This window comes from Scylla paramamosain, chromosome 1, assembly GCF_035594125.1.
Source record: "Scylla paramamosain isolate STU-SP2022 chromosome 1, ASM3559412v1, whole genome shotgun sequence".
Classification (NCBI taxonomy): domain Eukaryota; kingdom Metazoa; phylum Arthropoda; class Malacostraca; order Decapoda; family Portunidae; genus Scylla; species Scylla paramamosain.
The window spans coordinates 13,855,001-13,880,983 of NC_087151.1; the positions used below are offsets into that span (position 1 = coordinate 13,855,001).

A 25,983-nucleotide genomic window follows, 5' to 3' on the forward strand; every position below is an offset into this window, starting at 1 on the left:
AAGTAAGCCTAAATAACAAGACCATAACTAAAGGGATAATAATATATAATGCTAATGCACAAAACTATATCACTAACAGTCACGGCGAGATAATTAAGGGAAGTGATTAAACCAATATTATTCAGAAGCTAAAGCAAACAACAAAAGAATATGATACTTCTGTCTGGGATGAAAATGTTTAGTAAATATGGATATAACCTGAGACAGTTATTCGATATATATATATATATATATATATATATATATATATATATATATATATATATATATATATATATATATATATATATATATATATATATATATATATATATATATATATATATATATTACGTGTATATCGACTCGGTTCTGATCGATGGACCGAAAACATAGAAGCAAATAAGTGTTAAACAGGCTGAGATGATCCCAAAGAGCGGCGCTGTAAACAATACTGAGAAGCACATACTGCTAGTCCTGGTCCACAGGCTGTACAACCTCGACTTATGACGCCACACCAGGATTACGTCTGCATTAATTCCAGTATAGAAGAAAAAGTAAGGGCACGATTTTTAAACATTTAATAATATACAGATATTTATTTTTTTCTTGTGAATCTTCATGAGAACGAAAGAATTAGACAGAACATGTTGTCTATGACGGACATTCCACAGCAGAGCAGCAAGCTCGGAGTGTGTCCGTGCCCATGGACGCTGAACATCATGGGTGTGATTTATACACAAGCTTTCATAAATGAAAAAAAGAAAAAAAAGAGTGGGTTGTATTTCAGTCCTCCGAAGAGTAACTATGCTTTCATAAATGAAAAAAAGCAGGAGTGGGTTGTATTTCAATTCTCCAATAAGTATATATATATATATATATATATATATATATATATATATATATATATATATATATATATATATATATATATATATATATATATATATATTTAATACAGTACGCAGCAGCAGGAACAGCAGCAGCAACTCAGCTGTTAGGAGGAGGCTCGGCAGTAATTTCACACCAAGAATAATTCCTGTATTTTAGGTTCATTTTTTTTCTTTTTTTCAGTTATCGGAAATCACAGTGTGATGGTTTATACTGTTGGGGTTCCGTATTTGTGCAGACCACAAATAATTATAGTTATCAATTATGCCTCCCCTTATCATACTGGCCCGGCGTCCCGTCAGTCACCAGTCACAAAGGTCACCCGCCTGGAGGACTGAGGAGCCGCCGTGACCCACAAACCCCTCATGAATTATGTCAATCACAGGTTGTCGTGCTGCCCCATCCTCCTCCGGGGACCGGGTGCGCCGAACTGCAAGACGGAGGGAACGTAGGGGACGAGGGAGTAATGGGGAGGGGAGGGAGTGGTCGGCAGGGAGAGAGGAGAGGAGTGGGGTTCAGCGAATTAGAGAGCGGGAGGTGGCGAAGAGAAAGGAGTTTGGACAGTAGAGGGAAAGGAAGGAAGGGAAGATATGAATAGCATATAGTTTCCCTTGAATACCGTGCACAGCAATGTAAGCCAGGCCACCAAATAAATATCATGTTTTCTTCCTTTCCCCTTCCCCTCCGCCATGACCCCGCCTAGCCGCCGCTATGCGAGCCTCATCCATCAGCCAGTCTCACCACGGCATGGGAATTATCTCTCCATCCTGCCTTTGAAATTCACTTTACCTTCATCCGTTTTTCTGAGTGCCAAAAACAGAGTGACTGAAATAAAGGCGTGCGGGCAGATTGAAGGCTATATTTTTTTCCTTTTGAAACCTAGATTTTTATTGACCTGCTACTACCACTGCTACTGCTGGTGTTGCTGCTGCTGCTGCTGCTGCTGCTGCTGCTGCTGCTGCTGCTGCTGCTGCTACTACTACTACTACTACTACTACTACTACTACTACTACTACTACTACTACTACTACTATTATACTTCTACAACAACATTAAAAAAGCAACAACAACAACAACAATAACAACAACAACAACAAAAACTACTACTACTACTACTACTACTACTACTACTACTACTACTACTACTACTACTGCTGCTGCTGCTGCTGCTGCTGCTGCTGCTGCTGCTGCTGCTGCTGCTACTACTACTGGTAATACCTCTCTTACTATTCCTATTGTTTTGTTGTTGCTATGACAGTAATTCCTCGTCAGGCAGAGAGTAATATTACCGTTGCTGTCTTTTACTCACCCCACATCTGCAGCTCTCTGTGCGTGCAGGTCTAAGCTACAGTATGAACACACACCACATCATGGGCGTCAAGGAGAATCACACACTGGCAAACACAACGACAAGGAAGACTCATATCACCAGCACCTGACACACACGATCCCATCAAGACACACAGAAAGAAAAAAAGTACAAAAAATGCAAATTGTGGCTTGTATAACCCCCCCCTTTCTCTCTCTCTCTCTCTCTCTCTCTCTCTCTCTCTCTCTCTCTCTCTCTCTCTCTCTCTCTCTCTCTCTTTCTTTCCCGCAGCAACAATGACCGTCTCCCGCTCCTCATCCGTGGCCAGGCCGGACAGCAAAACACTTCCCACGCTAGACACAACGCCCTCGAGGGAAAACATTCGTACCGCCGATATGATGTCACCAGGTAATGGGAAGTGGCGGACACGGTGACGGCGGCGGCGACGGTAGTGCTGGTGGTGGTGGTATTGCAGTGTTGATGACCGGGATGTGGTGTGATGTGGTGTAAGTAGTAGTTATGATTATTATTATTTTGTCTGGTTTTGATGGTGGAAGTGGTGGTGGTGATGGTGGTGATCGTATAAGTGCAGGATGATGGCAGTAAATAAAATATGAAGATAATGATGATGGTGATGGAATCAATGATGGTGGTGGTGGTTATGGTAATGATAGTAGTATAAGGTACTGGATGATTGCAGTTGAGAAAATATGAAGATAATAATAATGATGATGGTGGTGGTGGAATTATGATAATGGAATTATCATAATGATAATCATCATAATTATGATAATGGTGATGAAATTGATGATGACAACGACGAAGGGAGGGGTGGTGGTGGTGGTGGTGGTGGTGATAGCCGAGGCAGTGGTGGTGGTTGTGGCGGGATTGATGATAGCAGCGGTGGTCAGAAGGGAGAGAAGAGGGCAAGGTTTATTCGCATTTCGCAAGATGGCGCCCCTGGAGTGGTTGGGTTCGCCGCTTAGCCGGTAGATATTGAGTCATTACCATCAGGGCCGCGGGGGGACGCCTGGCCTCCCGCGCAGCTGCCTTCCCAGCACCCTCAGGAGGCGTCGCGGCCTTGCTGAGCCCCGGGTGTCACTCTCACTACGTACTCTGGCGGCTCCTCAGCGCGGCGGCAGGAGTAACGTGCGGAATGGAAGTGCTTAAGTCTCCAGTTTTGGTTAATCCTTTTGGTTCTTCATTTTTGGGGATTGCCATCTCAGTGGGGCTTTTTCATATAAATTTTATTGCCCTTGGCCAGTGCCCCTCTTATATAAAATGAAAAAAAAGCGTATTGAATAAACAAGAAAACAAAGACCTAGACATATTTTATTATGATAATTGACACTAATTCAATGTATAGCGTCACAAACACCATAATGAACCAGGAACCGTTTGGCGTGATGAGGGCTTATAAGCGAGCAGGCTGCCATTACTGCAATATATGGTTCTTAAGGCAATATACGGTCTTGACAACAGGCAATAATTAAGTGCCTGGCGGATAGTGACCGCAGTGAGTGATGGTGACGTAGTGCGCAGGCCGGCCCGGTGCGCGTGTTGACGGTGGCCTGACAGTCTATCTGTTGGGCGAGACGCGCCGCGAAGGGGAAATAATGGGCGTGGGAAGCACTTTAGAGCATTAATTTTAACGCGAACATGTGTTAGACCATCGGCGGGATGGACCAAGGCTTTGACGACCTTCCCACCCACGGCGTGCACCCGCCTCGCTTCCGTCGCAGCCACATTCTGCATCAATTTTTTCACCACGAAAATAAGCAAGGCCTTTCCCATGCCAAATGACGCCTCCTGACCCATCACGGATAGATGAAAAAAACTAATCCATTTTACTGAAGTAGACCACAATAGTCCTAAAATGCTATCATCAAGTAATAAAATATACAGGGGTTGAGGAGGAAAGCGCCGCGAATGAGGGAGGGAGAGTGAAACGAGGCGGGAGGAGAGATGGGGAAGGGAGTTAGGGAGGGCAAGTGGGAGAGGGTGAGAGTGGCGGGAAAGAGGACGAACGAGTCATGAAATTTTCAGCGAGACCTACAGTAGTATGCAGCAAACGTGGCCATAACTCAACCGCCAGCGACGCGACAACAAACTGTCCGGTGGAAGGTGCCGCGGGAAACAGCGCCGCTGGAATAATGAAAGAGACGTTTCTAATATGTTCATCCTCCCCTTCCTCTGTCCCTGTCTCCCTACCACTCGCCCCCTACCACCCTAGCCAGCCTGCACCCCCCCGCGACATGCTGTTCTCACGATTTCCAGCATGACTAATAGAGGGACAAATTGGTCGGCAAGGCAGCGCGTGGGAGCGACAACGGGTATAGTGTTAGTCTGGCCGGGCGCGCCACCTCACGCCACCACCGCGGGGAGCACAAGTACGTGAGTAATGAATATATATGTGCAGTGTGTGACAAATGCCTTATTTATTTCTTATGTGTTTTAATAAGAGTTTTCAGCACTTCATTCTTCCTCGTGTTCTTTTCTTGACTTTAACTGCGTCACGATTATTGGCGTGTTGAGAGAGGAGGAAAAGGAGGAAGAAGAGACGAAGAGGGAAGAGGAGGAAGTGCATAAATAGACTAAGAAAAGAAGTAACAGGGGAAGTAAGATGTGGCGGGCGGGACTCAGTCAAGGAAGGAGGGACGTTAGTAAATTACACAATAATTGTCTTAAATGGATTACTATTGTGACTGGCCGATCCCACACGAGAGAGAGAGAGAGAGAGAGAGAGAGAGAGAGAGAGAGAGAGAGAGAGAGAGAGAGAGAGAGAGAGAGAGAGAGAGAGATCTTTTCCCCTTTCCTCCTGCAGCCATCACCCTACAGACCACCATCACTTAAGACGCAGCACAATCACCCTCACACTAACACCTCGGCGCCGCCCTCGTCTCGTTAGTCCGCGGGATGGTGATGGATGTCCGCGCCTCCTTGCCCGACTCGAGTAACCATCAAGCCACAATCAAGCCATCAATTCAATAAGCGTCCACACCACACCGACCCATCTTGCTCACCGGAGATTGATGTTAATTCTGCTCTCGTCCCACGCCGGTCTGGACTGCCTAGACGCCGCGGCACTAAACTGTGGGGCATCTGCATCCTAATAGGTTCCCACACACACACACACACACACACACACACACACACACCTGGCTGGTTCTCCGTGGCGACCCCCGACAGTTGGCGCCGCGTGTTGTCCGGAAAACAAAAGGAGCCATCAGTCCCGCCCTGGCGAGCACGGTACTTGAGGCGCATCGACCCCAACCGACGAGGAGGAAAATGAAGGGAAAAATGTGGTCCTAGCGAGCGAGTTGCCCCGTCCTGCTGGAGTCACGGGGTGTAGCGGCGCCACGTCACGGCGCCTCGGCACGCATGTCTGATGCTGCCCTCCCTCATTACGATGACGTTGTTTATTCATCTATTTATTTAGCTAGTTAGTTAGTCAGTTTAGTTGATCAGTTAGTAAGTTGAATGGTCAGTTACTTAGTGGATTAGTTCGTTAGTTAGTTAATTAGTTGGTTGGTTGATTGGTTGGTCAGTTAGTTGATTAGTTAAAGTCACTTACTTGTTCAGTTAGTTTGTTAGTTAATAGTCTGTTAGTTTACTAGTTATTTGGTTAGTTAGTTACTCAGTTTGTTAATTTCCTTGTTAACCTTATAACAAAATTACAAAAGTGCAAAGTAGATACACAAAATAGTGTATAAAGTTTGTCCAATTTATCTCTATTCTTTCTTAGCTACTTTCCCAGCTCCCACAAAAGCTCCAACACTAAATGGAAAGCATACTCCCAATAAAACATGTTGTCACACCTTTGCTAAGTCACTTGTATGAGTAACCACGTACGTCCTTCTGTACACCAAGACCCCCAAGACCTCCAACACTGGTACCTCCCTTCCATCCATCCTACCTCGTCCTTCCCCCGGCGCTAGCAAATCCTCTCTTGTCCCGTGAGAAACTGAAGACACAACTACATGATATTATGGTGAAAATATTGCGAGGAAATGGGGCTGTCGAAGTGGCATAGTGAGCAACTGAAGTGCGGGTAATTTATCCTTACTGAACTATCGTAAATGGAGGCTGTGAGGAGCGGCAGGAGATCTAGTAGCATTACCAGACAAACCTTTCATTTGACACGCATACATACAGACTGGTGGACGGACAGACATGTAAATCCCTTATTCTAGAAACGAAAAGAGAGAAAAGAAAAGAGTATTAGGAAAATTTATCTATAGACAGACATAGACAGACAGACAGACAGACAGACAGAGGCACAGACATACAGAGAGGCAGACAAATATAAATATCCACCTCCCCACACGTACATATATACATACATACATACATACATACATACATGCATACAGATGGACAGACAGACAGACAGACAGACATAAAAATCGTTTTGTCTCCCCCCACAAAGACACGAAAAGAGCGGAAAAAAGGTGATATATATATTAAGAAAAATCGTCTCTCTCTCTCTCTCTCTCTCTCTCTCTCTCTCTCTCTCTCTCTCTCTCTCTCTCTCTCTCTCTCTCTCTCTCTCTCTCTCCACATCCTCAAATCAAATCACGTGTGAATGAGATGATATTGGCAGAAAACACAACGAGCCATGAGAAAAATATAAACTTGAACTAAATATTCGAGATAAAAAAAACATCAACGCTGACAACGAACCAAGAAGAGCGTGATTGCGGTGCTAGCAGAAAATTTTACTAGTATAACGTGAGAATTCCCCCAAAAATTACTTGATAAAACTTGTATTAAATAAGAGGTAATTTTTAATGATAGTAATGAAGAGAGAGAGAGAGAGAGAGAGAGAGAGAGAGAGAGAGAGAGAGAGAGAGAGAGAGAGAGAGAGAGAGAGAGAGAGAGAGAGAGAGAGAGAGAGAGAGAGAGACTTAGTTACATAGAAAACAGGCCACAACTGACCTTGCGGTCCTCACGAGGTGATCTGACCTAGGATTAATAAGGTGATAGTAGAAGAAAAGGACTGCAATGCAGAAGGGTCTCTCCCCACCCTCCACTCCCTCCGGCATAAGCCGTACAGGAAAACAGGTCGGAAATAAATACCTTACGGGGTTAGAGAAGGAAAAACCCAAAGGATATTTTATACGAAAGAAAGAAAATAGATGAAATGAAGTGCCCCCATTTTCTGAAGGTAAGGAAGTTAATCACTAACAAACAAACGCTTATAGCCGCGGATTGGAAGCAAAATATTTGTCAAGACGATATTTAAAAGTCTCTACGGTGTTGCAGTTTATCACGTCCCGAGGAAACCCATTCCATAGATAAACTACACTATGGAAAATAAATTTTTTTTTATTCATGAGAGTTGAAGGATTTCCCAACAATTTTGCAACCGTTTCCTCGCGTGTAATTTGAAAAATCTATCGTGAAATACTTACTGCAGTCCATGTTATCAATGCCTTCTGTGATTTTAAACACCTATATTAAGTCGCCTCCTAGTTTTCCTTGTTTTAATGGAAAGAGATTTAATTCTTTATGACGCTCTTCGTAGGATTTGTTTCTTAGGCTCGGTATCATTTTTGTTACTCTACGCTGAAGAGAGAGAGAGAGAGAGAGAGAGAGAGAGAGAGAGAGAGAGAGAGAGAGAGAGAGAGAGAGAGAGAGAGAGAGAGAGAGAATCATGGAGACAGATGAGTGGTATTACAGAGCCCCACTGGTGATCGCTTCGCCGTGTAAGGAAGCCACTTTTGCCTCACATCGGAAGACTTATTGCTTCACGGTGCTGCCTTGCTCCATCTGGGGCTTAAGAGGCAGGGGACGGGAGGGGGAGGCCGGTATGGGTGACACCATGAAGAAGGGAGCCTTGAGGAGGAGAGTGGGGGGGACAATGGTTTCCGGAGGGTGAGCAGAAGCAGTCACGGACGATGAGCATAAAGATTCACCTATAATGAACTGAGAGGTGAGAAGCATGAACGGGTCAAAATGATGGTGCTGCCTCCGCCTTGCTACACATTCGGTGACTTCTACTAGGATTCGAGGACCATATTCTGAAGCACTTCTGCGTCGCACACCTACATTCGTGAGTTTCTAATTGAAGTGACAGATTTTTAAGGTTGTTTTTCATGTTTCTAGTGATAGGTTAATGAGAATTCTACATTATTAAAAGGAGAAATACTCTTGAGAACTCGCCTAATTGTCTGTAGCCTTTGAAAATATTCATTGTGAGAGAACGAAACGTTTCAGAATACGGGCCCAGATCTGTGGGCTTCCGTTGCTCTATATTATATAATTGCGACAGACGTGGTACAGTTATGGACAATAATCGGGAAACACGCCGCACTAGTTCCCATCGTGGTTAGTGTTCTCCCTTCAATCTCAAATTATCGAATCTTTTAATTGCTTGGTTTTGTAGGAAGATTATCAGTAGATTTTGAGAACATAATAACTAAAAAAAGCCGGTTACTTACATGAGGCAGCTCCTGAGCACTTAAACTTGTTATCTTTTTATCATTCCACTAATTCCCACTGTGTCTTCCTTCAATCTCAAATTATCTAATCTAAGAATCTACTAATTGCCGGGTTTTGTTGAAAGTTCCTCAGGAGATTTTAATAACATAATGACTCGAGAAAACAAGGAGACTGCATAAAGATGAGTTACACAAGGCAATTCCTGAGTAGTTAAAACTTACTAACTACTTATCGGCATCACCATCAGTAAATCCGTCCAATCTTCCCTTGAAACCAAATAACGTCTGTGCTCTTATCACATTCTTGCAAAGTCTGTTCCATTCATTTACAATCCTGTCTATGATCAAATTTTGCCTGTTCTGAGGTTTACTCGATTAACATAACACACCCATTTTTCACTAATCATTCTTCCTTCAATCTTAAGTCCTCGAATCTACCAAGAAACTATCAGCTATCAGGTTTTGTATCAAAGTTGTTTACATATTAGAGGATTTAAGGGGCCAAAAAAGTAAAGACGCAAAACTAATAAAAAGATATGACAACACCATTCTGTAGCGACCACAAAAAAAAAAAAAATCTTTAGCAAGAAATTACCTTCGAGGGACGATAACGTCTTATATTAAAACACTTTAGGAGCTGTAAATAAAACTTTGCATAATGTATATTTTTATGTTCGCTACAGAATGGTGTTGTCTTATATTTTTGTTTAATTTTGTTTCTTTACTTTTTGTCTCATGGCAACACTACAGACTGTGGAACCAGCACTTTTTATTTGTTCAGGCGCTTACTAACAGGGGGAGAGTTTTGCTTTCGGGAGCTTAGAAAAGACTGTGGAACTGTCTCTTAAGCTTAACACCAAAGTACAACGCAAGCAAAATAAAGCGGAAGTGAGTGAGGTGATTATTGTACCACTAACCACACCTGCGCCCTTTGCCATCACGGAGGAGGCAGGACAAGGCAGAGGAGCAAGACTGTATTACTGCACCGAGCGATAGGTACCGGGAAGTGTGACCACAAAGCGTGACTGGTCGGGGATGAGTACACAGATCCAGGTGGCGGGCAAAAATAGTTAATAAATGGTCATTACGTTTGTAGCCACAGGTGAATGACTCAGTAAAACACGGCAGCCACACCGCCTCGTAGCAGCCCATCCCCTCATTGCAGTCACCGGGACATGGATCCCTCACCGCCACGCCCACAACACAAACATTAACAACAATAACAACGACAAAAAGAAGAAGAAGAAGAAGAAGAAGAAGAAAATGATGATTATGATGAACAGCAATAACAACAACAACAACAACAACAACAACAACAACAACAACAACAGCAGCAGCAGCAACAACAACAAGAACAACAACAACAACAGAGCACAGAGGAGTCACGAAAAAGGTACAAGGGGGTGCTTAATATTCCTTACAAGAGGAAATTAAAGCTTTCGGAATTACAAATGTTTTAAAACGGCGTACATAAAGAATGGATCTGATAAAGAGACTAAGTGGCAAAAAGGTCATAGCAAGGGTGAAGTAGACGAGATCCTTCGGGTTAGCAATATGGTTAAAATAAAAAGTAACGGATTCAATCTAAATAAAGTCAGATTTAAAAGAAAAAAAAAAAGGAGACAAAAGGAAACTGGTTGTCAGATAAAGTGATAGATGGCTGGAATAGATTTAGTTATCATATTGTTCATGCCGAGTTACTATGGAATTTAAAAGAGGATTAGACTTTTCATAAATTTACATTTTTTAGAGAGACGTAGGTTAAGAGGGAACCTGATAGAAGTCTGTAAGTGGTATAAGGGTTATAACAAGGGGGATCTAAGCAAATTTCTTAGGATCAACAACCAGGATAGAACAAGCAATAACGGGAAAAGCTTGAAAAATTTAGGTTCAAGAAGGAGATAGGAAGAAATTGGTTCTCAAATAGAGTGGTAGATGAGTGGAACAGGCTCAGTAATCATGTTGTTAATGCTAAGACATTAGAGAGCTTTAATAGAAGATTAGACGGGTTTATGGATGGGGATGATGAGTGGAAATAGGTAGGTATATTTCATGCAGGGACTGCCACGTGTAAGCCTGGTGGCTTCTTGCAGCTTCCCTTATTTCTTATATTCTTATGTTATGTTCATGTAGGAGAGTCTCTGGCCAAGGTCTACAAAAAAAAAAAAAAAAAAAAAAAAAAAAAAGAAAAAAGAAAGAAAATGCCCACTAAGGTACCAGTTCCTAAAGAATAGAGTCAGGAGGGATTATCCAAAATTTGGTGTTTATGGAGACAAGGATGATAGGTGGAAATAAGCATGTAGCATGTTTACTGCGGGGACTGCCACGTGTAGGCCTACTGGCTTCTTGCAGCTTCCCTCGTTATTACGTTCTTATGTAACTATGACGTGATAACGCTTACTCAGGCAAAGGACATACACAAAATTACTATGATGTACTCTTAACTCCAATCAAGTCATCAGTTTCTTGGTTTGGATTTAGATCATATATAAAAACTAGCGGCAAAGGGAAAAACTAGCGACAAAGAGCAGTATCCATAACAGTCCTACTCTTCTTTATCTGCTCCGTTAAGTTGTGCAGGGTGCAACAAGTAATAGTGGAAGAAAATTGCTATTCGCGCCTCAAAGTGTGTCGAAGCGAAAAAAATGTGGTCGTGTTAGCGGAGTTTATATGAAGCACTGAAATCTATGATAATATCTAGAATAATATCTATAATAATATCCATAATACTAACCAGTTAACAGAAATCAATAAAACTTGAAAAAAATAAAGACGAAAGAAAGAAAGAAAAGACAAAGAAAGCAAAAATAAACAAAGAATAAAACACAAATAAAAAAAGAAACAAAGAAAGAGGCAAAAAAACAAACAAACGAAAAAAATGGAAGGATAAACAAGCAATAAATGGAAGAAAAATAAAAAAAAAAACAAAAGATAAAAAAAACAGGAGGAGACCCATGAACCACAATACCCATCCCTATCAACACAGGGCGAGAGGCTGCCTTACCTCAGTCACGGGCTGCGGTGGACGCCGGGAGCCTGCGAGAGGAGAGAGAAGCACTGAGTTTAGGTACTACAGAGAGAACATTGGATGCGGGAAGGAGTGCAGGGAGAGAGAACACATGGGAGGGAAGGAGACTCGTAGCATCGGCTGAATTAATATTGTTCTACTGTAATTAAACTTTGATATCTAGAGTACCGTTATAAATTGTTCGGATGGACACAGGGAAAGAGAGAACAAGAAATTTATTTAGTGATTTTTGCTTTAATAAAAAGGATAGCATGAAGCTTTTGAATAGCCATAGGAGTAGGTTTAAATATGCTGTAAATTTGTTTAAATAAAAAGGATTGTATGGACTAAAAATGTATGTATCATGTGTATTACTGTTCAGTTTTAAAGAAAATTTCTAAAAAATACACATCTTGATTTACATGATTCCCAAGATCCTAACACAGCTTACAGTATAAGGTCTCTTCCCTTCCTCCCTCAACCCTCTGGTGTTTTTCATCTAAGAGAGATTCATCACACATTACTCTGATTCTCTCATCTTATTTTCCTCATCATAAGCCGTCTGAATTTTATCACATATCAATTTCCAGAAACATGATGTCAATTCTCCCTCCGAAATACCTCGCCGTCAAACTTTTTTTTTCCCTAAAGAGACTTTCAACACGTTCTGATCGTTGTTTTCTTTCTGATCTTGCCCACTAGAATTCTACCTTTTCGTATAAATTTCTACATACATATCAATTTTCCCTCCTACGAGCCTTCCCTTGAAACCTTTCCCCACTCCCACTCCCCTTGCGCTGTTCTGATCCTTACAATTATCCAGAAGCTAAACTTTCTAAGTTTCAATCTCCTCAGCTTAATTAGTATTGTTATTATTATCTTATTATTGTCGTTATTACTATTTTCGCAATATTACCAATTTTCAAACCTTCCCCATCAAAGTTTCCTCCCCCCATAGATTCCTGATATTATTCCTTCGATCTGAGCATCGTTTCATATTCCAGACCAACGAAGGCCCGTATTCCGAAACGCTTTGCTCTCTCATCACGACTATTTTCTAAGGCCACAGAGATAATTAGCCTGTTTTTTAAACTGTTTCTCCTGTTAATAAAGTAGAAATATTGTTAATCCGTTACTAGAACTTTAAGGAACACTCTTAAAAACCCATGTAACTTCAACTAGTGGAGGTACGGCGAAGTATTTCAAAATATGCTCCTAAATTTCATCTCGTATCAACTCTCCACAACATTCTAACCAATCTCCTGGCTGACAAGCCTCGTCTAGCCTCGTCTACCAAATTAAACTCCGAACAAAGAAAGCCACAAAAATGCCCACTGACCCTTAACCTCTCAAATCCCCTCACCTAAGCATCCTCCGAGTATCACCTGACTACAAGGGGAAGTCTAGACAAAGACTCATGCGAGGCGTTGCGTGCAGCTGCCTCAGACGCTCGCTATTATGTCCGCTTAAGACCTGTGTTTAAGAGTCGGGAGAAGGGAAGAACGTAAAGTGCGACGGTGAAAGAAAAAGTGCAAGGGGTAGAAGGTAAGCTGGCAGGTGTCTTAAAGGGGCGTATTAGAGGAAAGCCGAGAGGTGCTAAGAAGGATGAATATTAAGTGAGGGTGGAAGGGAGGGAGGGAGGGAGGGAGGGACGATGGTGTTATGGGAAGAAGAGAAAGGCTATATATTGCAGGTGTTATGGAGACTGGTGAAGGATGAGAGATGTGCTAGGAAAGTTTAAAACTATCACAGTGGGAGATGGAGAGAGAAAAAATAAATAAATAAAAACATCGATTCCTACTACTTCCACTTTTCCTACTAGTACTACTACTACTACTACTACTACTACTGCTGCTACTACTACTACTTTTACACACACACACACACACACACACACACACACACACACGCGCGCAGCAGCTGGCCAGACACTACCGTTCTCCCACGCAGACTAAGAAGTTGCCAGTGTCAGAGAGCAAGGGTCAGTGTAAGCCACGTATCCCAAGCGCTGTGATAATTATTATGCCATGGTCCGGCCAAGAGGCAGATGAGGACCACGTTCCTTGGCCAGGCAGCGCACCCCGACCCCTGTGTTGGCATGTGTAGTGTAATACGAGTATCTGCTGCTCCTGTGGTGTCGAGGGGGTGTTTCTTGGTGCCCTCATCCATTGTACAGCGGACCTCTTCTCTCTTCCCTACTTCCTCTTCTTATCTGATGAAGGATTCCAGTGTTTGTGTGTGAGTTGATGCTGTGTGTGTGTGTGTGTGTGTGTGTGTGTGGTGTGTGTGTGTGTGTGTGTGTGTGTGTGTGTGTGTGTGTGTGCGAGTGCGTGCGTGTGACGGGTGCAAGCAGGACCGCCTCATAACTCCTCCCCCTGATCACAGCCCCCACCACCTCCCTCCCCTGCTTAACCTCTCATTTTGTACACTAAAAGTAAAAGTAATGCAGAAATTTGCCCTCGTCATTTTACAACAGCCGCCACCGCCACCGCCGTCGCCGCCCCTCTCTCTCTCTCTCTCTCTCTAATCCCGCCTTGGCCTTTCCACCTTCATCTGAAAACAGCATGCGTAGTTTTTTTCTACTTTATTAATTGTGCTTGTCATCATTATAATCTCCTCTTCTCTTCCTTCCCCTCCTCCTCCACCACCACCACCACAATCACCTCCACCTCCTCCTCCTCCTCCTCCTCCACCACCACCACCACCACCGCCTTCTCCTCCTACTCCTCCCAGTTTTCTCTCTTCATGTACAAAAGTGCATGTGGCAATAATTTTTTCCCCCCTCCGTTGCTTCATTTGATGCAACTTGATTTCCTTCACTCCATCTCCAGCAGCTGACATGAAAGTGTACGTGCAGGGCGGAAGGTTAGGGACTGATGGGTGCTGGAACAGAGACAGTGAGCCACACACACACACACACACACACACACACACACACACACACACACACACACACACACACACACACTAAATCTTCGTTCTAACACATTATGGAATCTTGTATCGCTGTTTCTTCTTCTCACGTGTACAAATAGAACTTGGTGTGTGTGTGTGTGTGTGTGTGTGCGTGTGGCAGGAGAGCAGGAGGGAGGGCGGAGCAGCGCGACCTTCTGTCTTCGCGTCACGGTTCCTCATGACCCCAGTGTTACAGAATCACGGCAAGGTACGGGCAGCAGCAGCGGGAGGAGGAGGAGGAGGAGGAGGAGGTCGGGATTCGTAATGATGGGATGGGGAAGAAAGGGAGAGGGAAATGTGACGTGAAAAAAATGTGAAAAAAAAAAATTGTGAGTAAAGATAATGAGAGAGAGAGAGAGAGAGAGAGAGAGAGAGAGAGAGAGAGAGAGAGAGAGAGAGAGAGAGAGAGAGAGAGAGAGAAATACATATGAACACCACACATTTCGGCAAACACTGACTCAACAATTCGCTTGGTAAGGTTATCATGGGTGCAGTGAGAGGGAGGGGCAGTGCACTGACCAGAAATGGCCTCTCACACCACGCCCGGCTGTCCCTTCCATCACCTCCACTCGAGCTAACTCCGCCGTCCCTCGCACGCCGGCCGTATGGAGTGGTAGGTTGGGAGGAACAACCACAGGAACAGCCACGCAATATTTCCTGTAGCACGCTACCTCGCGCACCTCGGAGTGAGACCACTGTTCACTGCCTTATCTGTGTTGCTGTCGGACCGACTTAGCTATCCAATATACACCCGACAAGGTTGTATTAGCATAGTAATACTGACAGAAATATGACTAGTTTCTCATCCTCTTTGTTTCTCAGATATCTTTGAAGTCGTGATCCTCGGGGAGAAAAAAAGTGATAACTGGTTTTTCCACCAAAGTGTTGTTGCCTCAGCCAAGCACACTCACATACTCGTCGTCGCACCAGACCGCAAAAGAGTCGGAGTGTTTATACTATACTGATCTTGATTATCACTCGAGCAACATCAAGGAAAGTGCTGAAGCTTTTACTGTGGAATGTAATCGTAAAGACAGGAATAATGAGGCTTTAGCACAGGGGCTACCTGAACTAAACTGAACAAACAATAGAAGTTTGGAGTGGAGAAACGTCAAGTAAGAGTGAACGAGTGAGCCAGTGTTAATATCTCTTGCCTCCTCTTCCTCCTTCTCCTCATTTTTGTCTTCATCCTTCGGTTCATTATCTCTAAACACTAATCTTTCATATCTTCCATCACATCAAAAACACCTGTGCAGAACGAACCTGTCTCTCCTCACCCGGTGTTTCTATTTTGCTTTCAGGTGTATTTTGGCCATAATTGCCAGGCCGACGTGCCATTTGGAGGTAAAAGGGAAACGAAGCACTCAGCGCGCGGCCTCTCCTTCCATCCAGTCGGACAAAATGAGGGAATGATAATAACAGCTTTGAGACGTGTACGTGGTAGGAAGTCGCTCGGAAAATATGGTACGGGAGAATGAGACTAGCCAGAAAATACGCTGCTGATGATTTTTATGTTTCCGGAAAATAACATGCTAGGGGAATGGGACTGCGAGGGTTGCGAGTCCACTGTACTTATTTACACTCTTTAGCGCGCTCCTGGCTTGAGTGTTACTGGTGAATCGCGCTGGAGTGTGAGGGAAGTATTGCTTTACGGAAATTATGTTTCTTAGAAGGATAGTTTTTTTTTTATCTCTTTATCTGTGTATTTAAAGTAACGCACATAACCTTGCAAGTTCAGAGTATTCTTATATTTGTAGCTAAGCGCTTGGATATTACTTGTGAATAGCGCTGGAGTGTGAGGGAAATGTTGTTCTATTATTATTCACCGTAACAGTAAAGCGCATAGATTTTTTTTCATCTGTTTATTTACATACCTATTCAAGATAGCGGATATAGTCTTGCAAGTTGATATTATTATTGTAGCTAAGCGGCTGATTCAAAGCTGCTGTAATTATTGTTTATCATGAAGCTTTAGTTCAAGTGGAATAACGTCAGACAACAAGCCCCAACAACTCCACCTTAAAAATATGAAATAAAATGAAATTTATTAGGGAGCACTGTCAACTAAAAAAAAAAAAAAAAGAAAAAGAAAACTAAACTCTCATTATTAACGTTTATGAACCTAAACACAAACCACACACTCATTTTTAATGTCAAATCAACAGGTTTTACTAGAAGCACGTGTAAGACAGTTGCACCGAGAATGTTTACAATACACTTATGAAACATAAATCTTCTGTATACACCGAGCCCTCCCTTCTCCATTGTACCTCCCACGATGCACACGAAGGGCCACATCCGCGCGCTCGCGCGCGGGCACACACACACACACACACACACACACACACACACACACACACACACACACACACACACACACACACACACAAGAGGTCGCAGCGGAGGACAGTCAACCTTTCAGGGCTGTTTTGGATTTATCTCTTCCGTCTGACGTAACGACTCTAGACAAAAGGAACAATAAACAACCGGTTCACACACGCAAACAAACATCGTGCACGTCATTCAGCGTACAGGATGGCCGGTACACAGGCCAGTACTCAGAACACTTTGCACTCTCACCAATACTATTTTCAAAGGCCACAAAAATGATTACCAGGGTTCTCAAGGCTGTTTCTCCTGTTTGTAAGAATTCTGTTATTCTCTTACTAGAACTATAAAAACACCCTTCTAAACCTGTGTAACTTCAACTAGAGCCTTTTGAAAGTAGTGGAAGTGTGGCGTTGGAGTGTTTCAGAATATGTCCCAGACACAGGAGGCGTGGCGCCGCCGATGCCTTGCAAGGGAAGGCTGAGGTAACTGATACACAGGCGAAAAACCTTACCATACCGCCACGGAAATATGATCTGGTGTAGCCCCGCGCCGCCTACTGCTATCATTATAACCTTCTGGCGTCACACACACATGGGATTATATTTTGACCCGCGTAAAAAAAATAACTTAGGGGGTTTGTGGTCTGCCAGCAACGCTTCCCTGCGCATGATGGTTCTCCTGGTCACTGAAGGGGAAGGAAGAGTTGGAGGGCGGGGCGCGGGGAGGCGGGAGGAAGGCGGGGTGTGATGGTGCAAGAGTAGAGAAATGATATAGGGGCCGATATGATGAAATATTTGCCACCTCGAAGTCTTTCACTCCGTCACATATATCACTTCCCCCCGTGAAGGGAATGAAGTAATTGGTAGCACTCGATCTTAACGTCACCTGCGCCGCCACGTTCCTCCCACCCTTAATAATGAAATGAGCGGGTGCTAACAACATTATTCCAGCTCATCACACGCCCGCCGCCTTGCTCATGTTGTACCGTCACTTTCTTAATTCATCTTTTCCTCCTCCCAAGACGCTCCACTACTCCTGCACTACATTACTGCTTCCTGAATGGTGTTTTGGCTGCTCCGCCTGTCTCTCTCATCTGCCCCGGCCCTTCAGCGCATGGTGTGGTTCCTGTTCTCATCCTCACGTGCCTCTAAGTAACCGACCTTCAACTTTCAGACAACAAGGATAGATTTTTATAACATCTTTCTTGGATATATAAAACTTCATTGAATTGTCGTTTAATTTTTGATAATCTACTCTCTCTCTCTCTCTCTCTCTCTCTCTCTCTCTCTCTCTCTCTCTCTCTCTCTCTCTCTCTCTCTCTCTCTCTCTCTCTCTCTCTGGTGTTATATTTACCGATTTCTCTTTTTTTTTCTCTTTTCTCACTGCTCGCCGTCGTTTATTCTCGTTTTCTCGCCGTACTTTCCTTCCCACGTTTGTGTTCTTTCCTTTCACTTCTTTCCCAATACTTTCCCCAGATAATTATTTTGCCGGCATCTTGGAGTGACGTCAGCATTGCGTCACTATCACAAGGTTACGTCACAAGAATGGAGAGCGCAATTACTGTTCAGAGAGACGCGAAAGAGAGACAAACAAATGGACGGTGTGATGGGCAGAGAGAGAGAGAGAGATAGAGATAGAGAGAGAGAGAGAGAGAGGGAGAGAGAGAGAGAGGAGGTGAGCGGGGGAAAGGAAAGAATCAACAAAACTACATGATATCTATTTTCCACCACGTAGCGTAAAAGAATAGGGACACTCCTCCTCCTCCTCCTCCTCCTCCTCCTCCTCCTCTTCCTTCTCTTTCTTCTTTTCCTTTTGCTACTTCTGCTACTACTACTACTACTACTACTACTACTACTACTACTACTACTACTACTACTACTACTACTACTACTACTACTTTTACTACTACTACTACTACTACTACTACTACTACTACTACTACTACTACCACCACCACCATTACCACCATTACCACTACTTCCCAACGACTACCTCTTACTCTCCTCATCCTTCACTTTCATTCATCCTCTACATTCTTTATAACTTTCATTCCAGTTGCTTCCTTTTCCCCTTTCCGCTCTTCCTCTTTACCTGCCCCTCCCTCCCACACCCGCACTTTCCCTTCCCCGCCCACTGGAAACCACGGAGCGCCGGGGAAACTGCTCAGGTTGAAAGGAGAAGAATGCAGAAAAAGAGAAAAGGACAGAGATCAGTGACACAGAGGAAAGTTGAAAGTTCCGACCGATAGAGAAAAGGAAATTAATAAGTGGTAGAGAGAGAGAGAGAGAGAGAGAGAGAGAGAGAGAGAGAGAGAGAGAGAGAGAGAGAGAGAGAGAGAGAGAGAGAGAGAGAGAGAGAGAGTGTTAAAATCTGGAAGAAGAAATTAATGAATGAAAGCCGGAAGGCAGGAAGGAAAGGAGAAAAGAAAAAAAAAGGGAGGGAAGGAAGACCGGATGGATGGATGGATGGATGGAGGAAGGGAGGGAGAGAGGGAAGAGAGGACGGAAGGAAGGAGGGAGGGAGGGAGAGAGAGAGAGGAAACAGGGAAGGAAGAAAGGAATTAGAGGAAGGGAGGAAGAATGAGGGAGGGAAGGAAGGCAAGGTCAAGGACAATGATTTCTGGTTCGGTTTTTGTTCCCCATGAGTCAAGTTTTGTGCTCAGACTGGTGTGTGTGTGTGTGTGTGTGTGTGTGTGTGTGTGTGTGTGTGTGTGTGTGTGTGTGTGTGTGTGTGTGTGTGTGTGTGTGTGTGTGTGTGTGTGTGTGTGTGTGTGTGTGTGTGTGTGTGTGTGTGTGTGTGTGTGTGTGTGTGTGTGTGTGTGTATGACTGGTCCGTTGAAATGTACAAGAAAGAATAAAATGACAACCACAGAAACTAACGGAGATATTTATACTTATATATCCATAATTATCCATAATTATTCATAATTATCTATGTTTATCTATCTGCCTATGTATCTATCTGTCTATCTATCTGTCTATCTATTTATTTATATATTTATCTATCTATCTGCTTATCTATCTACTTATCTATCTATCTATCTATCTATTTATCTATCTATCTATCTATCTATTTATCTATCTATCTATCTATCTGGATATATATATATATATATATATATATATATATATATATATATATATATATATATATATATATATATATATATATATATATATATATATATATATATATATATATTCATCTCTCCGTCTACCTTTCTATTTATCTATCTATCTATCTGTCTATCTATCTATCTATCTATTTATATGAAACATTAATTTACATATCCATGTATATAAAATACTCTAAACTTACTAACTAAACATAAGTGATAAATCATAACAAAAATACAAGTAACAGAGAGAAAGGCAGTCAAAGTTGTCATGATGTGATAGTACAAAGGTGGTGGTGGTGGTGGTTCCTGTATAACTCTCTGGTGCTACAAGTAACAGAGAGAGAAAAGCAGTAAAAGTTTTGATATGATGGTATGAAGATAGCGGTGCTTTCTCTACACAACCACCCAGTGCTCACATTTACCAGGAGAAACTGTTCGCCCTAAGCTCCTTTAAATGAAGCAATACAGACAGTGGGAAAGGTGGCAGAGAAACTACATAAAACCCAAAAGAGAACTATTATATTCTCCTCCTCCCTCTCGGCAACAGGCCTTCAGAACGTGCTCTCTCTGAAGAAGACGTGGTGTAGTCGCAATGTAATAAGAGAAGATAGTACTTTTAATTGAATCCTGAATTTCCTAATGACTTTTTTTTTTTCCACTTGTTTGTTTCATCTTTAGCCAGTACATATTGTTTTTGCTACTGGATAGTTAATGAATGAATGGATGAATGGATAATAAATAAAGATAGACAAATGCATACGCACATACATGAAAAGCATACATGCTATCTATAAACCTACCTACAGACATACTTATATACATATAAACATACTTAGAGAGAGAGAGAGAGAGGAGAGAGAGAGAGAGAGAGAGAGAGAGAGAGAGAGAGAGAGAGAGAGAGAGAGAGAGAGAGAGAGCAGGGAGAAGAAGAAGAAGAAGTAGAAGAAGAGAAAGAGGCACGTGGTAAACATACGTTCTCCAAAACCAAGAAGTAAATCAAACCTTTCATCCACCCCCTCTCCCCCTCACCACCTCTCATCACACCACAGCATCACACTCTCCCTCCTTACCGCCCCGCAGCAGCAATACCATCACCACATGGCAACACGCAACACCTCAACACCATTAAACAACACAACCCTGCAATCTACACAAGTACGTGACAGCATAAACACTGCAACCACCACCACCGCCAGCCGCTTTTTAATACCACACGGACCTGCGCAACGTTGAGGGGACACCATAAAAGAATATGACACCGCCTGGCTTGGGATGAACATTATTTATTTATACATCCTTGCAGCTTTCCACGCTACGCTGCACTACTACTACTACCTCTACTACTACTGCTACTACTACTACTACTACTACTACTACTACTACTACTACTACTACTACTAAACAGCTACCCATCGCTCCTTAACTAACTTAACTAAGATGACTAACAAATCATATCAAATCATACATCTCAGGGTCCACACAATGCCCCGTTCTGGAGACATAAAAGCACCCCATATGTCAACCACGACCCAGCTTCCCCCCGAGCTCCGGCTGCAAGCACACATCCCGAGGGGAGGCCGTAAAGCACGCCAAACATGTAATTCCCGAAGATGGTCGTATTTTGTTGTGGCCGTAATGTTAGGGTGGAGACAGGTGCAGCCAGGGGAAGGGAAGAGAAGATTGGGCTACTGTGTATGAAACTAGTCGTCTGTCCGCTTCACTGTTTTATGTATGTTGGTGTGTGTGTATGTGTGTGTGTGTGTGTGTGTGTGTGTGTGTGTGTGTGTGTGTGTGTGTGTATCCTTAGGCCATCCATCGATCTTACTGTCTGTATGTCTATCTGTCATCCTGCCTGTATGTCCACACATTCACAACCTGGTGCCTTTGTACATTTGTATGTGTCTACTACGCTGCATTTTCCAGCCTGTGTGCTTCCCCTCACGGATAACCCCTTGTTATTATCGTCTTGGCCTGCATAAATCTCTTAGTTTCCTCTTGGTAGTCTTTCCACATACGTATTCGAATAAATGTATGTATGCATGTGCTTGTGTGTGTGTGTGGGACAGGAGAGGCATGTATGTACTAAAGTAAAAAGACAGGTAGGTATGTACGTAGACAGGTATGCATTGCTACATGTGCTCGTTGCGTCGCCTAAGTCGTTCCAAATCTGCATAACAGCCACGTCCCGGAAGTCATGAGGCACGACAGGTAGCGGTGAGGGACGCTCTGCTAGCCCGGGACCCCAGTTGTGGGTGTGTCGCGGCCGCCACCGAGACGACCCCACCGCGGCGAAAACAGTAACTACGACAACAACAGTGACGGATGCGTATACGTGTTAGCTATTATTAAGATGATTACCAGGGGGAGAGAGAGAGAGAGAGAGAGAGAGAGAGAGAGAGAGAGAGAGAGAGAGAGAGAGAGAGAGTCAATTGCTTTATCCGAAAACGAAATCTTTCCAATTGCATTCACTAAGGACACAAAATCCCCGTAATTGAAACTGATGTGCTAGAGAAAAGACACACATCACGGCAATTTCCCTGTCGAAAGTGAAGCTTAAAGTAGCGCAATAACTTGAAAACCAATCCTCAGGTGCGCGCGGCCGATTTTTGGATCACTACCAGATAGAGTGTTGAAACTCCCACAAGAGGCGGTGTCCCTCGTGGTTATCGTGTTGTCGTGAGGCGCTTCTCGCTGATTGTTCCCACACTTGTTATACTTTTGTGTCTACTACGTCTTCTTTCTTGCCTGCCTTTCTTTTTTTCTTTTTTGGTTTTCTTGCGTCTCTCTTTTCTCCGTCTGAATAACCTCCCAATAATTTATACTAACCTCACTACACTTCGTTTGTCTTTCTGTAAAGGTGCAATTAGTGTACACTGGTGTATTATTACCAGCTTTTGTTTTATTTTTCTCTTATATCTCTGTTCAGTGTCTGGTTGTCTTTTAGTCTGTCCAACATTCCGACAAGTAATAACAGCCTACTTACACTCCTCTTCTTTTACAATGCAGTTAGTTTCTCTGTAACAGTGCAGTTAGAGTAAACTTGTTTACTTTTTCTAGCTTTTTTTCTCTTTATTTTTTCTCCTCTTATGTATCTCTCTTTCTTGTCTGTTTGCCTGTTTGTCTAATCTTTCAATGACTAATAGTTGCCTAATTACACTTCATATTTCTTCTTTTAATAACTGTGGTTATTTTTTTTTTTTCAGTAACAATGTAGTTAACATAGCGAAATAAAAAAAAAAGCCTATTTAAGAAACTAAACGTCTGGTGTTGTTGAAAATAACCACTATTGCTTAGTAAAGTTTGAAATGATCATAAACAAAATGGAAAAATGGTAATGATGAGCTATAAAGTACCAACACGATAACCAGAATAGTCGCAATTATTATAAGCCTTGTCTCTCCTTACCTGTGATTCTCCAAGCACGTGGACGAGAGAGAGGGAATGACTGAGGATCCGGAGGTGATGTGTGTGTGTGTGCTTGCTGGTCTTCGTGTGTGTGTGTTCGTTCACCGCAGACACCTGTAGGAGAAGACCCGTCAATGCTTGTATATAGGATTTTAAGATTCACACACACACACACACACACACACACACACACACACACACACACTTAAAAATCCTTTCCCTGGGTGTCTCGAATATTTAATCGCTCGAAATGTGAATCCCAACAGAAAATAAAAAGAAAAAAGTGACGCAGAATCTCATTTTCTTTTTATGTAGTACCGAAAGCGTCACGGAGATAAGTCCATTGCCTGGCAAAACAACACCATAAAAAGTGGTCGGTGCAGTAAGTGAAAAAAAAAAAGAAAGAAAAGATTACTGTTCTCTTGTAAATGTTTTTTTGCCGCCACGCCTGCTTAAAATAATCATGATCAACTTATATAAAACTAAAATTAAAACAGGCTACACACACACACACACACACACACACACACACACACACACACACACACACACACACACGCACATACACACGGGTTATATAGCAAAAGTATTTGTGACACCCAAAAACACACATGAAAAACGGCATAATAATCCTACAGCAAATATTAGCCAGACATGCTATTTGGCGATGAACAGCAACGCATCTATCCTCCTTCACATCGCTCAACACTGCCGGTCCGTCCCTCACCAGCATTTGCTCAATCACTTCCACAACCACTACCATCAACCCTCCCACCACAGCTACACACGCTGCCATCACCACCATCATACTTCATCTATAGTATTTTCAAACCTGCAATCATTCACGTTCCTTTTACAATATCTTATGTAAATGCCTGCAATCTTTCAACCAGTGAGCCAGTCAGTTAGCCAGCCAGCCCGACACCCACACCACTCCAGCGCACACTACTATCACGATGGAACAACAAGGGAAGGACTTTGGATGATAACAAGACGTTCCTCCTCTTTCATGCTACGCCTTTCTTTTTCTTTTTCAAACTTTCTCTTGTTTCTCCCGACCAACACACCTACTACGTTCGCCCTCACGAGAAGACTGACATTGTTACATCAGCAAAGGTCTGACGAAAGATTTTAGGGAGGAATGGTTGTTGTTGTACTGCGAGGGTGCGGGTTTAGGTGAAGGAGGGAGATGAGGAAGGTGTAGATAGTAACACACAGAGAGGGATGAATAAAGGAGGAAGATGAGTGAAGAGAGAGAGAGAGAGAGAGAGAGAGAGAGAGAGAGAGAGAGAGAGAGAGAGAGAGAGAGAGAGAGAGAGAGAGAGAGAGAGAGAGAGAGAGAGAGAGAGAGAGAGAGAGAGAGAGAGAGATGGGGGAGAGGAAGGAAGGGACAACAAAAGGAAGGAGAGTAGGAGGGAGCGAGTGAAGGAAGGAGGGAGAGGAGGAAGGCAGAGAAAGGAGGGAGGGAGGGAGAGAGAGAGAGGGAGTGAGGGCGGTAGGAAGACGAGGAAGAGGCAGAACCGCACTAGACAGTCTCCGTAGAACACAGGCAGCGGTGGCCGTGCAGTCCGCGGTTCCTTTCCCTCGTAACCCTCAGGCCCTTCCTTCCTCTCTCCACTAGCAGCGGCAGTACTGGTAACGCAATGCAACAACGTATAGACACCCGGCGTTCCGTAAGGGCAGGGAATCGTGGAGGTAAGGGACGGTTGGCACTTAACAGTCACTATACAAAACCGTGGCACTCTGGCGACGGCGCTTTGCATGCCGGGTATACGAAAAGAAAACTTGGACCACAACTAACTGATCACTACTGCAAGACATGAGTGGCACTATGTTACTTGAATAAAAAAAAAGACACTGAAAAAAAAAAACTTTTGTGACGGAGGTGAACTTAGGGACTGTTGGAGCGAGTGTCACCTTCACTAGTCCACGCGGGAAGAGGCAGTTGGAGAGGCACTGAGGAAGGCTCCGCACACGTTCTCTCTACAGTGCCGGCCAGCTGAGTGCCTTACTGACACACTGAGCCTTCCACGCCTCCTCCGCTCACCCCCCCAAACCCACACCTTCACTCCATCACTCTCACCTCGCCAGCCGCTGTCTCACGTAAGTTGGCAACCCCTTCTTGTTTCTCTCTCTCTCTCTCTCTCTCTCTCTCTCTCTCTCTCTCTCTCTCTCTCTCTCTCTCTCTCTCTCTCTCTCTCTGTAATAATAATAATAATAAACGGTTTATTTTTTAGGCAGTTAACAAACTGAAAATGTACAGAGGGGGTGGGGAAATACTTAACATTTATCCTAAAGCTAAGTCTAATCTAGAAGGGATAATGTCTGTGTGTGTGTGTGTGTGTGTGTGTGTGTGTGTGTGTGTGTGTGTGTGTGTGTGTGTGTGTGTGTGTGTGTGTGTGTGTCGTGCGTGCGTGCGCCTCCCTATAATCCCCTCTGTGTTTTCTCGTGCGTGCCTCCAAAGTCTAGCGGCCCCACACTGACTTTTTCTCCTGTATTTTTTTTTTTTATTTTCCTCCTCTGTATTTCTGATATTTCTGGACAT

At 43.4% G+C, this 25,983-nt stretch overlaps 1 protein-coding gene across 1 annotated transcript in view; it reads right to left on the reverse strand.

The window, feature by feature from the left end:
* Positions 1-25,475, reverse strand: part of LOC135101049 (uncharacterized) — a 54,554-nt gene extending 29,079 nt beyond the window's left edge. The window contains exons 1-3 of the mRNA XM_064004626.1: positions 25,356-25,475; positions 23,439-23,552; positions 11,627-11,658 (exon numbers count right to left, since the gene is read on the reverse strand). The gene's annotated coding sequence lies outside the window, so the exon portion shown is untranslated. The remainder of the gene's footprint in view (positions 1-11,626; positions 11,659-23,438; positions 23,553-25,355) is intronic.
* Positions 25,476-25,983: the final 508 nt, after the last annotated feature.